The 12,515-nt window shown below is 45.6% G+C and overlaps 1 pseudogene; it reads right to left on the bottom strand.

Moving 5' to 3' along the window:
* Nucleotides 1–4,030: 4,030 nt before the first annotated feature.
* The window catches only part of LOC125546936, a 31,627-nt pseudogene continuing 23,142 nt past the window's right edge, over nt 4,031–12,515 (bottom strand).

Genomic DNA, 12,515 nt, shown 5'->3' with positions numbered 1-12,515 from the left:
ACCGCATACTCGATCGTTCATGTCAAATTCATGGCACCCCCGATAAACCAGCCAACCACACCAACAGAGAATGCTGGGTGTTCAAACAGGCCGGCAAGTTGAATGCCGAAAACAAGGAAAAGGGGTTGCATAGCGACGATGAGGAGGATCCCCGGCCGCCGAACACAGGAGGACAAAAGAAATTTCCTCCCCAAGTGAAAACGGTAAACATGATATACGCAACCCATATTCCCAAGCGGGAATGGAAGCGTGCACTGAGGGACGTCTATGCGATGGAGCCAGTCGCCCCAAAGTTCAACCCATGGTCTTCTTGTCTGATCACCTTTGATCGCAGGGACCACCCCACCAGTATCCGTCATGGCGGTTCTGCCGCATTGGTCCTTGACCCCATCATTGACAGATTTCACCTCACTCGAGTCCTTATGGACGGTGGCAGCAGCCTGAACCTGCTCTATCAGGATACAATGCGTAAAATGGGTATAGACCCTTCGAGGATCAAACCCACCAAAACCACCGTTAAAGGTGTCATCCCAGGTGTAGAGGCCTGTTGCACGGGCTCAATCACACTGGAAGTGGTCTTCGGATCTTCAGACAACTTCCAAAGCGAGGATCTAATCTTCGATATCGTCCCCTTCTGAAGTGGCTATCATGCACTGCTCGGACGAACCGCATTTGCCAGATTCAATGCGGTACCGCATTATGCATACCTCAAGCTCAAAATGTCAGGACCTCGCGGGGTTATAACAGTTAATGGAAACACAGAAAGCTCGCTCCGCACAGAGGAGCACACTGCGGCCCTCGCAGCAGAAGCGCAAAGCAGCCTTATGAGGCAAACCACCAATTCGGCGAAAAAGACCCCGGACACCTTCAAGCGAGTCCGGAGTACCCTGCAAGAGGATCGCCAGGCACGTTTAGAGCTCGCCTAGCAATTCGGCCTCCGTCCTAGTCCCAGTCAAGCGGCGAAATTTGCGCCACGCGTACATAATTATGCACTCAAGATACCATGGGCATAGGTGGAGGCACGACCATGGCGCGGCCCACAATGCGGCTCAACTGCTTCAGGACCCGTATACCTTTTACATTTTCTTCCTTTCAGGCCCCTATTCTCTGAAGGCCCTCTCCGATAGTCAGATTATCGGACCCATCACGGGAAGGAAACACCAAGGAAGCAAGAAGCTCTGACGTACAAGGGAATCCTCAGGTGGTCTCTGATAACGATCGATATACCTGTTTTGCATACCCACACGCAGCTTGACCTTGGATAGGACATGTCAAATAGTCCTATTTTTTTACTTATTGCAATACATGTATGCATGCTTTGACGTATCATTTAAATAACAATATACAACATCAGCTCATTATTACATTCCTTTATCTTTTTTTCCCTGTCTGCTTATTTACGACAAATCGCACCCATACATTCTGATACGACCAGTGCGCCAGGGGCTTCAGTGTACCCCATAATGATAACCCACAAGTATAGGGGATCGCAATAGTTTTCGATAAGTAAGAGTGTCGAACCCAACGAGGAGCTAAAGGTAGAACAAATATTCCTTCAAGTTCTATCGACCACCGATACAACTCTACGCACGCTTGACGTTTGCTTTACCTAGGAGGAGTATGAAACTATAAGTACTTTGTAGGTGTTGTTGGATAGGTTTGCAAGATAATAAAGAGTACGAAAATAAAACTAGGGGCTGTTAAGGTAAAGAAGCAATAAAGTAAATATAGCGAGTGTGGAAAAGTGGTGGTAGGAGTTGCGAAATTGTCCCTAAGCAATTGACTACCTTACTAGACCGATAGCAAGTATTATGTGGGAGAGGCCACTGCTAGCATGGCATCCCTTACTTGGAATTCTATGCACTTATGATTGGAACTATTAGCAAGCATCCGCAACTACTAATTTTCATTAAGGTAAAACCCAACCATAGCATTAAGATATATTGGCCCCCCTTCAATCCCGTATGCATCAATTTCTATGCTAGGTTGAAGCTTCTGTCACTCTTGCCCTCCAATACATAGTCCTATCAACATACAACTAACCCTATGGTGTGATCCACGCGCGCACTCATATGATGGGCACCAAAGGATAGCAACATAACCACAAGAAAATTAAATCAATCATAGCAATTCATCAACCACCGATAGGGCAACGAAAATCTACTCAGACATCATAGGATGGCAACACATCATTGGATAATAATATGAAGCATAAAGCACCATGTTCAAGTAGAGGGTACAACGGGTTGCGGGAGAGTGGACCGCTGTAGATAGAGGGGGGAAGGTGATGGAGATGTTGGTGAAGATGGCGGAGGTGTTGGTGAAGATCGCGGTGATGATGATGATGATGGCCACGGCAGCATTCCGGCGCCACCGGAGGAGAGGGGGAGAGGGGCCCCCTTCTTCCTCTTCTTCCTTGACCCCCCCCCTAGATGGGAGAAGGGTTTCCCCTCTGGTCCTTGGCCTCCATGGCATGGGAGGGGCGAGAGCCCCTCCGAGATTGGATCTATCTCTATGTTTCTATCTGGTTCTGCGTTCTCTTCTGGCTCTGTTTCACCGTTTCGTATATATATGGAGATCCGTAACTCCGATTGGCCTGAAACCTTCGCCGTGATTTTTTTCCGAATATTAGCTTTCTTTCGGCAGAAGAAGAGCGTCAACCGCCTTACGGTGGGCACACTACCAGGGAAAAGCCTAGCAGCAGCGCGGGTTTTAGGCCTATCAGCAGCGTGGGCACCCGCGCTACCAATAAGGCGCTACAGCTAATAGTTAGTAGTAGCATGGGTTAAACCCGCGCTACTACTAACTTTGTTAGTAGTAGCGTGTGCCACCCATGCTACTGCTATTATGTACACGCGCTACTACTAATGAAATAGCAGTAGCGTGGGTTAACAACCAACGCTACTAGTATCATTTATACCAGTAGCGCTCAGTTTCCTCCCCATGCCACTACTAACTTATTAGAAATTAAAAAAATAAACCAGTACACATTATTACACCAGCATTAGAACACATCCAGTAAGAGCATACATAATTGACATGGGTCCTATTTCATGGTTAACTGGACACCGAAGCCAATAAATGAGCCAAAACCCCATCATTATGCATTGGTACTCACGATTGACCACTTCAAAGAACATGCAAGTATGTATGTCATTAACAATTGCAAACATAAGTTTCTTTGTATCTACTATCACACAGTTCCTCATTCTACCTGTTCTCACTCCAATAATGAGACAAATGAAAAGGAAAAATAGAGATAATCTGCCGCAATTGCACTTCAGTGTCATGGATTCCGTCTGCCGCTTCAACATCTCATTATCCTGCAGCAATGGAAATTTTCACAAAATTACCTTTTGCAACAACATAAAATTGCATTGAGATTTCAGAATTAAACATAGGCATATCTCATAGTTTAAAACAAAGGCACTCAACGGAAAAGTGCATAAATTGAGAGAAAACCTTTGGCTAGAATAGCAACACAGCACAAGAGCTACGTTCGGTGGCGGAGCTCACTAATCGGTGGAGAAGGTCGAACTACCAAGTACGTAGCAGCACGACACAAGAGCACCTATGTTAATGCTGCCCACACAGTTGATTTAACTCTTACTAGTTCTTACTTGTTCTTACTAAATTTACCAAGTAATAACTATAATAATAAACATGTCCAGACCTCTTTTTTGGACTTAGGACTCCACATACTGTAGCCTATATGCTGTAAGCAGTTTGGGTCACTACTAAAACAGAACTGAGGTAGAGAGTTTGGTGATGATCATATTAAGTTCAACCAACATTTCACAATTCAAATTAGCAAAGATTAAACAAAATCATATGACAGCCCTATCAATTCCTGCTTAACACTTGGAACAAAAAGCATCAAGATAGAACTCAGGAATCAGTAAGTCAGTAAGTTTACCATCGATCATATTCGAAACATATCATACGCATCTTACATATTACAATGAAAGTCTGCATTATGCAGATCAACGGCCTAGGTGGATAATGATCTAGGACAAAATATGATTTAGCACTAGGAGCAAACACGCTGTAATTTTGAAGAACAGAGCAGTGTTCAAGTCCCCAATAGACCACAATCCTAGATAGGAATAGCATTTTTCTTTCTTCAAATTACCATACACGGGGAAACAATGACAAGACTGGTTTGTTTTAAAAAAAAGGAAGAGGATGATTAAGTGGTTTTACTTCAGATCAACAACATGTCAAACAAATCACTCTACCAAGGGTACAACTATGAGGTAGGTTGCACCAAACTCTCATCGGAGAGAGGAATAAAAAATGAGAGAGAGAGATAGAGAGGGAGAGAGAGAGGACCTTCTATCGTGTGGGCAGTAGCAGGGTCGGAGCAGCCACTCGCCTCGTCGTCCTCCTATCACAGCAGTAGATTTCTGCTTGACAAGCAGATAGGAGCACAAAACGCACGCATCAGGTGGCGTCAAGCACATGGCTGCATGTATAACAAAAGGAAAGGCAACTCTCTTCATTTTTCAGTTTCTAAACTAAATACAAAATGATTGTGAAATCTTAGGCATAACCAAAGGAAAGCAGATTCGCAAAATCACTTGAACTTGCTTATACTACACATACGAAGTCCATTTTTTACTGTTAATATTGATGTTATAACATGTTCAGTTACAAAGATGCAAACTGCACTAGAGTGATTTCAAATCTTGCCACCAGCATGAGTCGAGTTGAGTTTCTAACTAACGGAAGACAAGCACAATGCATATACAAGGTAAATTTTGTAAATACAGGTGGCCAACGTAATTTATTCAGTTTGAAACTTGAGGTGTTGCAAAGTATTGTGCTTCATTTGTTCAAGAATACAGGTAAGTTGGATTGCAAGACCTCTCCTCTTCTCCTCTCTAAAAAAATATTACTTGCTGTGGTGTAGCAAGAAATCGGAGGAAGGAGACGAACAGAGGGTAAGGGGGAGAAGAGAAATGCTTACCTTTCCCCACTTTGGAGGAGAACCATTGAATATGTATGAGCATTCAGGGGCCGACCAGTTTGGTGAACGCAGCCCCTATCACCACACCAGCTCCAAGTGCAACTGATGCCCAGCGGGTTGTTGGGCTACCTGTATAAAATAACACAAGTCACAAACATGCATTAGACCATAGATTTAGTGACAGTTACTTCACGAAGTGTAAATTTGAGTTCTTCTCAAAGTGTTTCTTTCGGCATATGCCAACTCTGAATAATTAACAAGTAAATAAGATTACAAAATTTGAGAACATTCAAGAAAAATGCATGAATAATTGCTAGGCAAACTAATAATTATGGATTATCGGGTGGAAAACAGAAAATTCACATAGCCAAATAACTTTTTTAATAGTTCCCTTACCAACATCAGATACACAGTAACAAGTTGCATTGCTTACTTTATAGAACTTGTGAAATCAAACTCATTCTAGATACAAATAAAAGGACTCCAAGTTATTCAACAGAATAGGATACAGGGAAATAGTTTGAGATTAGCTGATAACAAGCATCACATAGACATCAATGGACAAGCCCCTAAAGTTTGAGAATGAAACTGACTTAGGACTCCACATACTGTAGCCTATATGGTGTAAGCAGTTTGCCTAGCAATTATTCATGCATTTTTCTTGAATACCACAATCCCAATCAGACAAAGCGTTGTTCTTTCTCTAAAAAATACCAGACACGAGGAAATGATGGTAAGACTGAATTATTTTCAAAACCATAATTCACCATAACCATTCCGAGAGCATGACTAACACCAGGAAAGCATTGTTCACACCAATAAAATCACAAACAAAAGTTTCCCTGGCTAACAGTCAAAGCCATCACATAGCCTAGCCAATTCAAGCACGTCCTGCTATTCATACACTGGCTGACGAATCAATTGAAATGAGACTCTGGCCTCTGCAGAATACAAACATACAGGAAATAAAACGTAAGAGATTTTTTGCTTACAATCATCGGAATCTCAGAGCACTCGACGCAAATTTGGGGCTCCAATCGCGCAGGAAACAATCAATCTACAGCACCCTAAAGCAGGGCATGCGCATTAGTGACGTTCCCAAATGTTTTTGCCTGGAGGAACGCGCCCTACCTATGCAGCTAGGGAATCCCTCATCAGATTAGGCCAATCGAGATGGAACACGAGCATTATTTTCGCGCAACCCTAGATCATGAGATACCCATGGAGGCGCGGCGAACAGATCTTGTGATGCAGCGAGGGGAATGGAGAGGTGAGGCGGAGGGGGTTGGGGGCTTACGGAAGAGGATGAGGCCTCCGAAGGCGCCGACGAGGGAGGAGTAGGCGACGCGGCGGATGGAGAGGTCGAGGCAGGCGTCCCACTTGGCGTCGAGGTCGTACCGCGGCGGGATCCCAGACCTGGTGGGCGGGGACGGCTTCGTTGCCAGCACCGGGGCGGGGGCAGGCAGCGGCGCGAGACGAGGAGCGGCAGGCGCGCGGCCGCCTGTGTGGCGCACGCGGCGGGGGGCATGGGGGCGGACGGACGGAGGAGAGGAGGTGGAAGGGAGGCCGGCGGCGAGTGGGTTGGGACAGGAGAGGAGGTTGGGGATCTGGATCAGGCTACGTTTTTTTTGAGACAGACGGGGGGTGGGTGGTGTGGGACGGTTGGTGGGGTGGGAGGTGGTGGTGGGGTGGGAGTGTGGATCGGACCGGGGTGGACACGCTTAGTAGTAGAGTGGGGGTCTTACCTGCGCTATTACTACTTACTTAGTAGTAGCGCCCGTTTTATACCCCTCGCTACTACTATGGCCTATCCCGGGGGCATTGTTGGAGACCATTTAGTAGCAGCGCGGGTTTATACCCCTCGCTACTACTATCAACTTAGTAGTAGCGCGGTTTTTATACCCCTCGCTACTACTAATTAGCAGTAGCGCCCATTTTTAAACTGCGCTACTGATAAACTTCTATGTATAAGGTTTTCCCTAGTAGTGGCACACGAGGGTAAGGGGCGCGCCCTAGGGGGGCACCCCCTGCCTCGTGACCACCTCGGGCACTGGTTCGCGTTGATTTTCCTTCCGAATTTTCCATATTTTCCAAAAATAAGCTCCGTCCGTTTTTATCCCATTTGGACTCTGTTTGATATGGTATTCTGTGAAACCAAAAACATGCAACAGACAGGAACTGGCACTGGGCACTGGATCAATATGTTAGTCCCAAAAATAATATAAAAAGTTGCCAAAAAGTATATGAAAGTTGAATAATATTGGCATGAAACAATCAAAAGTTATAGATACAACGGAGACGTATCAGCATCCCCAAGCTTAATTCCTGCTCGTCCTCGAGTAGGTAAATGATAAAAAAGATAATTTTTGATGTGGAATGCTACCTAGCATAATCTTGATCATATGTCTAATCATGGCATGAATATTAAGACACGAGTGAGTCAAAGCAATAATCTATCTTTTGACATAAAACAATAATACTTCAAGCCTACTAATAAAGCAATCATGTATTTTCAAAATAACATGGCCAAAGAAAGTTATCCCTACAAAATCATATAGTCTGGCTATGCTCCATCTTCACCACAGAAAATATTCAAATCATGCACAACCCCGATGACAAGCCAAGCAATTGTTTCATACTTTTGACGTTCTCAAACCTTTTCAACTTTCACGCAATACATGAGCGTGAGCCATGGACATAGCACTATAGGTGGAATAGAATATGATGGTGGAGGAGACAAAAAGGAGAAGATAGTCTCACATCAACTAGGCGTATCAACGAGCTATGGAGATGCCCACCAATAAATATCAATGTGAGTGAGTAGGGATTTCCATGCAACGGATGCACTAGAGCTATAAGTGCATGAAGCTCAGCCTGAAAACTAAGTGGGTGTGCATCCAACTTGCTTGCTCATGAAGACCTCGGGCATTTGAGGAAGCCCATCATCGGAATATACAAGCCAAGTTCTATAATGAAAATTCCCACTAGTATATGAAAGTGATAACTCAAGAGACTCTCTATATGAAGAACATGGTGCCACTTTGAAGCACAAGTGTGGTAAAAGCATAGTAACATTGCCCCTTCTCTCTTTTTCTCTCATTTTTTTGTTTTTTTGTTTTTTTATTTTTTTTGGTGGGCTTCTTTGGCATCTTTTTTTATTTGGGCTTCTTTGGCCTCTTTTATTTTTTTGTAAAGTCCGGAGTCTCATCCAGACTTGTGGGGGAATCATGGTCTCCATCATCCTTTCCTCACTGGGACAGTGCTCTAATAATGATGATCATCACACTTTTATTTACTTACAACTCAATATTACAACTCGATATCTAGAACAAAGATATGACTCTATATGAATGCTTCCGGCAGTGTACCTGGATGTGCGATGATCTAGTGTAGCAATGATATCAAAAAATGGATAAGCCATGAAAACATCATGCTAGCTATCTTACGATCATGCAAAGCAATATGACAATGAATGCTCAAGTCATGAATATGACGATGATGGAGGTTGCATGGCAATATATATTGGAATGGCTATGGAAATGCCATGATAGGTAGGTATGGTGGCTGTTTTGAGGAAGGTATATGGTGGGTCTATGGTACCAGCGAAAGTTGTGCAGTACTAGAGAGGCTAGCAATGGTGGAAGGGTGAGAGTGCGTATAATCCATGAACTCAACATTAGTCATAAAGAACTCACATACTTATTGCAAAAATCTATTAGTCATCGAAACAAAGTACTACGCGCATGCTCCTAGGGGGATACATTGGTAGGAAAAGACCATCACTCGTCCCCGACCGCCACTCATAAGGAAGACAATCAATACATAAATCATGCTCTGACTTCATCACATAACGGTTCACCATACGTGCATGCTACGGGAATCACAAACCTCAACACAAGTATTTCTACAATCCACAACTACCCACTAGCATGACTCTAATATCACCATCTTTATATCGCAAAACTATTGCAAGGAATCAAACATATCATATTCAGTGATCTACAAGTTTTATGTAGGATTTTATGACTAACCCCGAAGTGACAATAATCGGGATACTTACCGGTGATGACCGTAGTTTGAGGAGTTCATGTATTCACTAAGTGTTAATGCTTTGGTCTGGTACTCTATTAAAAGGAGGCCTTAATATCCCTTAGTTTCCAATAGGACCCCGCTGCCACGGGAGGGTAGGACAATAGATGCCATGCAAGTTCTTTTCCATAAGCATGTATGACTATATTCGGAATACATGCCTACATTACATTGATGAACTGGAGCTAGTTCTGTGTCACCCTATGTTATAACTATTGCATGAGGAATCGCATCCGACATAATTATCCATCACTGGTCCATTGCTTACGAGCTTTTCACATATTGTTCTTTGCTTAGTTACTTTCCCGTTGCCACTATTATAATAACTATAACCCCAAAACTATTACTTTTGCTCCCATTACCGCTACTATCATATTACTTTGATATTAAATACTTTGCTGCAGATATTAAGTTTCCATGTGTGGTTGAATTGACAACTCAGCTGCTCATGCTTGAGAATATTCTTTGGCTCCCCTTGTGTCGAATCAATAAATTTGGGTTGAATACTCTATCCTCGAAAACTGTTGCGATCCCCTATACTTGTGTGTTATCACAAGCTTGTCGACATCCAGAAGCAATACAAGATCATCGAAAATGGGCAGGAGAAGGACTCTGTGGTTGACCTCGCCGAGACCATCATCGACCCCTGCTACGCCAACATGAAAGAAGACAATGATACCAAGGACCTGAACACGTGGGAGGTACCTCTGAATCTAGCCTACATAACCTACACGGGCAAGGACGCATACTCATGCTATGACATGTATAGGAAGATCTTGGACATGAGTGAGGGAGTCCTGGATTAGGGGGTCCTCGGACGGCCGGACTATATCCTTTGGCCAGACTGTTGGATTATGAAGATACAAGATTGAAGACTTCATCCCGTGTCCGGGTGGGACTCTCCTTTGCGTGGAAGGCAAGCTTGGCAATTCGGATATGTAAAATCTCCTCCCTTGTAACCGACTCTGTGTAACCCTAGCCCCCTCTGGTGTCTATATAAACCGGAGGGTTTAGTCCGTAGGATAACAACAATCATAATCATAGGCTAGCCTCTAGGGTTTAGCCTCTACGATCTCGTGGTAGATCAACTCTTGTAATACTCATATCATCAAGATCAATCAAGCAGGATGTAGGGTATTACCTCCATCGAGAGGGCCCGAACCTGGGTAAACATTGTGTCCCCCGCCTCCTGTTAGCATCCGCCTTAGATGCACAGTTTGGGACCCCCTACCCGAGATCCGCCGGATTTGACACCGACATTGGTGCTTTCATTGAGAGTTCCACTGTGTCGTCACCATAAGGTTTGATGGTCCTTCGATCATCGGCAACGATGCGATCCAGGGTGAGGTTTTTCTCCCCGGATAGATCTTCATATTCGGTAGCTTCGTACTACGGGCCAACTCGCTTGGCCATCTGGAGCAGATGGAGAGCTACGCCCCTGGCCATCAGGTCAGGTTTGGAAGCTTGAACTATAGTACCGACATCCGCAGAGACTTGATCTTTGACGGATTCGAGCCCATGTCAGGTGAGCCGCACAGTCACGACGAGCATGACTTAGCTCTGCCGCTGGATGGTGTTCGGGAGATCACACCTGTGGAAACTCCGGCCCTCAATCCGGAGCAGATCATGTCATCCGAGGATGGGTGGATGGATCCCGCCACGGAGGCCGCACACCCAGCGGCGATAGAGCCGAATACTGAACTCACCTCCTATGAGACCTGTGTTGCCAGACCCTTGGATTCGTCCCCGGCATAGGCTCCGAACCGCCTGCGTCCGTGCCTACGAATCTGATTGGGCATCGATCATGGAGTTTACCTTCGCGGATATCTTTCAGCACTCGCCCTTGGGCGACGTGCTAAATTCATTGAGGTCTCTCTCCTTGTCAAGAGACCCTTGGCTGAACTATGTTTGGCTTGAGTGGGAATCGGACGATGAAGAAATTCATTCCCCACCCACCACCCACTTAATAGCCACTATCGATGACTTAACCGACATGCTTGATTTCGGCTCCGAAGACATCGATGGTATGGACGACGATGCAGGAGAAGAACAGGAACCACCGCCCATAGGGCGCTAGACAGCCACCTCATCATATGATATATACATGGTGGACACCCCCAAAGAAAGCGATGGCAATAAGGCAACGGAAAATAATCCCCTCGAGAAGCAATCTAAGCACTGGCGTCATCGGCGCCGCTCTAAGCCCGACCATAGCAAAAGCAGCGATACCGGCAGAAGAAACAATAATGCTGCAGACAGTGCCGAAGACGAAGACAATCCCCTCTAGCTAGGCTTCGAGCGGAAGGATGGGCAATCTAGCCCTAAGGAACAGGCGGCAGACGGAGAATCAGAGGATGACAATTACATGCCCCTCTTCGAAGACGAGGTGAGCCTCGGCGACGGAGAATTTATCGTGCCTGAGGATCCCATAGAGGAGGAGCGCTTCAAGCGCCGGCTTATAGCCACAACAAAAAGCCTGAAGAAAAAGCAACAACAGCTTCAAGCTGATCAAGATCTGCTAGCAGATAGATGGAACGAGGTGCTGGCAGCCGAGGAATACGAACTCGAGCGCCCAACCAAAAGTTACCCAAAGCGCAGGTTGCTACCCCAATTCAAGGAGGAAGCATTAAAGCCTACACTACCAGCATGTGATGCGATTGACCGACCACCTCGTGGCCGAGACAAAGCGGCATATCAGCCCGAAGTCCAGCCCGCACCCCGTCGCCAGTCAAACAAAAACACCAAGGCCCGGGGCAACACGCAGGACCTGCGAAACGTATTGGAAAACAAAGCAGAACATACAAGATTGATCTACGGATCACGGGGGCGCACCCCAACGCGTGACGACGACCGTCATGCTGGATATACTAAAAGTCCAACCGGGCTGAATATAGCAGACAAGACTCGTATGAAATGCGCCGTGATATAGCCTGGCACAGAGGCGCCACACACCCCCTATGCTTCACTAATGAAGTAATGGATCACGAATTCCCAGAAGGTTTTAAACCCGTGAATATTGAATCATATGATGGCACAACAGACCCCGTGGTATGGATCGAAGATTTCCTCCTCCATATCCACATGGCCCGCGGTGATGATCTACATGCCATCAAGTACCTCCCATTAAAACTCAAAGGACCTGCTCGATATTGGCTCAATAGCCTGCCGGCAAACTCCATTGGCAGTTGGGAGAATTTGGAGGACGCACTCCTTGACAACTTCCAGGGCACTTATGTGCGACCACCGGATGCCGATGACTTGAGTCACGTAACCCAACAGCCAAGGGAATCAGCCAGGAAATTCTGGACTCGATTCCTAATGAAAAAGAACCAAATCGTCGGCTGTCCGGATGCCGAGGCCTTAGCGGCATTTAAGCATAACATCCGCGATGAGTGGCTCGCCCGACACCTCGGCCAAGAAAAGGCAAAGTCCATGGCAGCCCTCACGACACTCATGA

The sequence above is a fragment of the Triticum urartu genome, chromosome 3, assembly GCF_003073215.2.
Source record: "Triticum urartu cultivar G1812 chromosome 3, Tu2.1, whole genome shotgun sequence".
NCBI lineage: Eukaryota > Viridiplantae > Streptophyta > Magnoliopsida > Poales > Poaceae > Triticum > Triticum urartu.
This window is presented reverse-complemented; position numbering and strand designations above follow the sequence as displayed.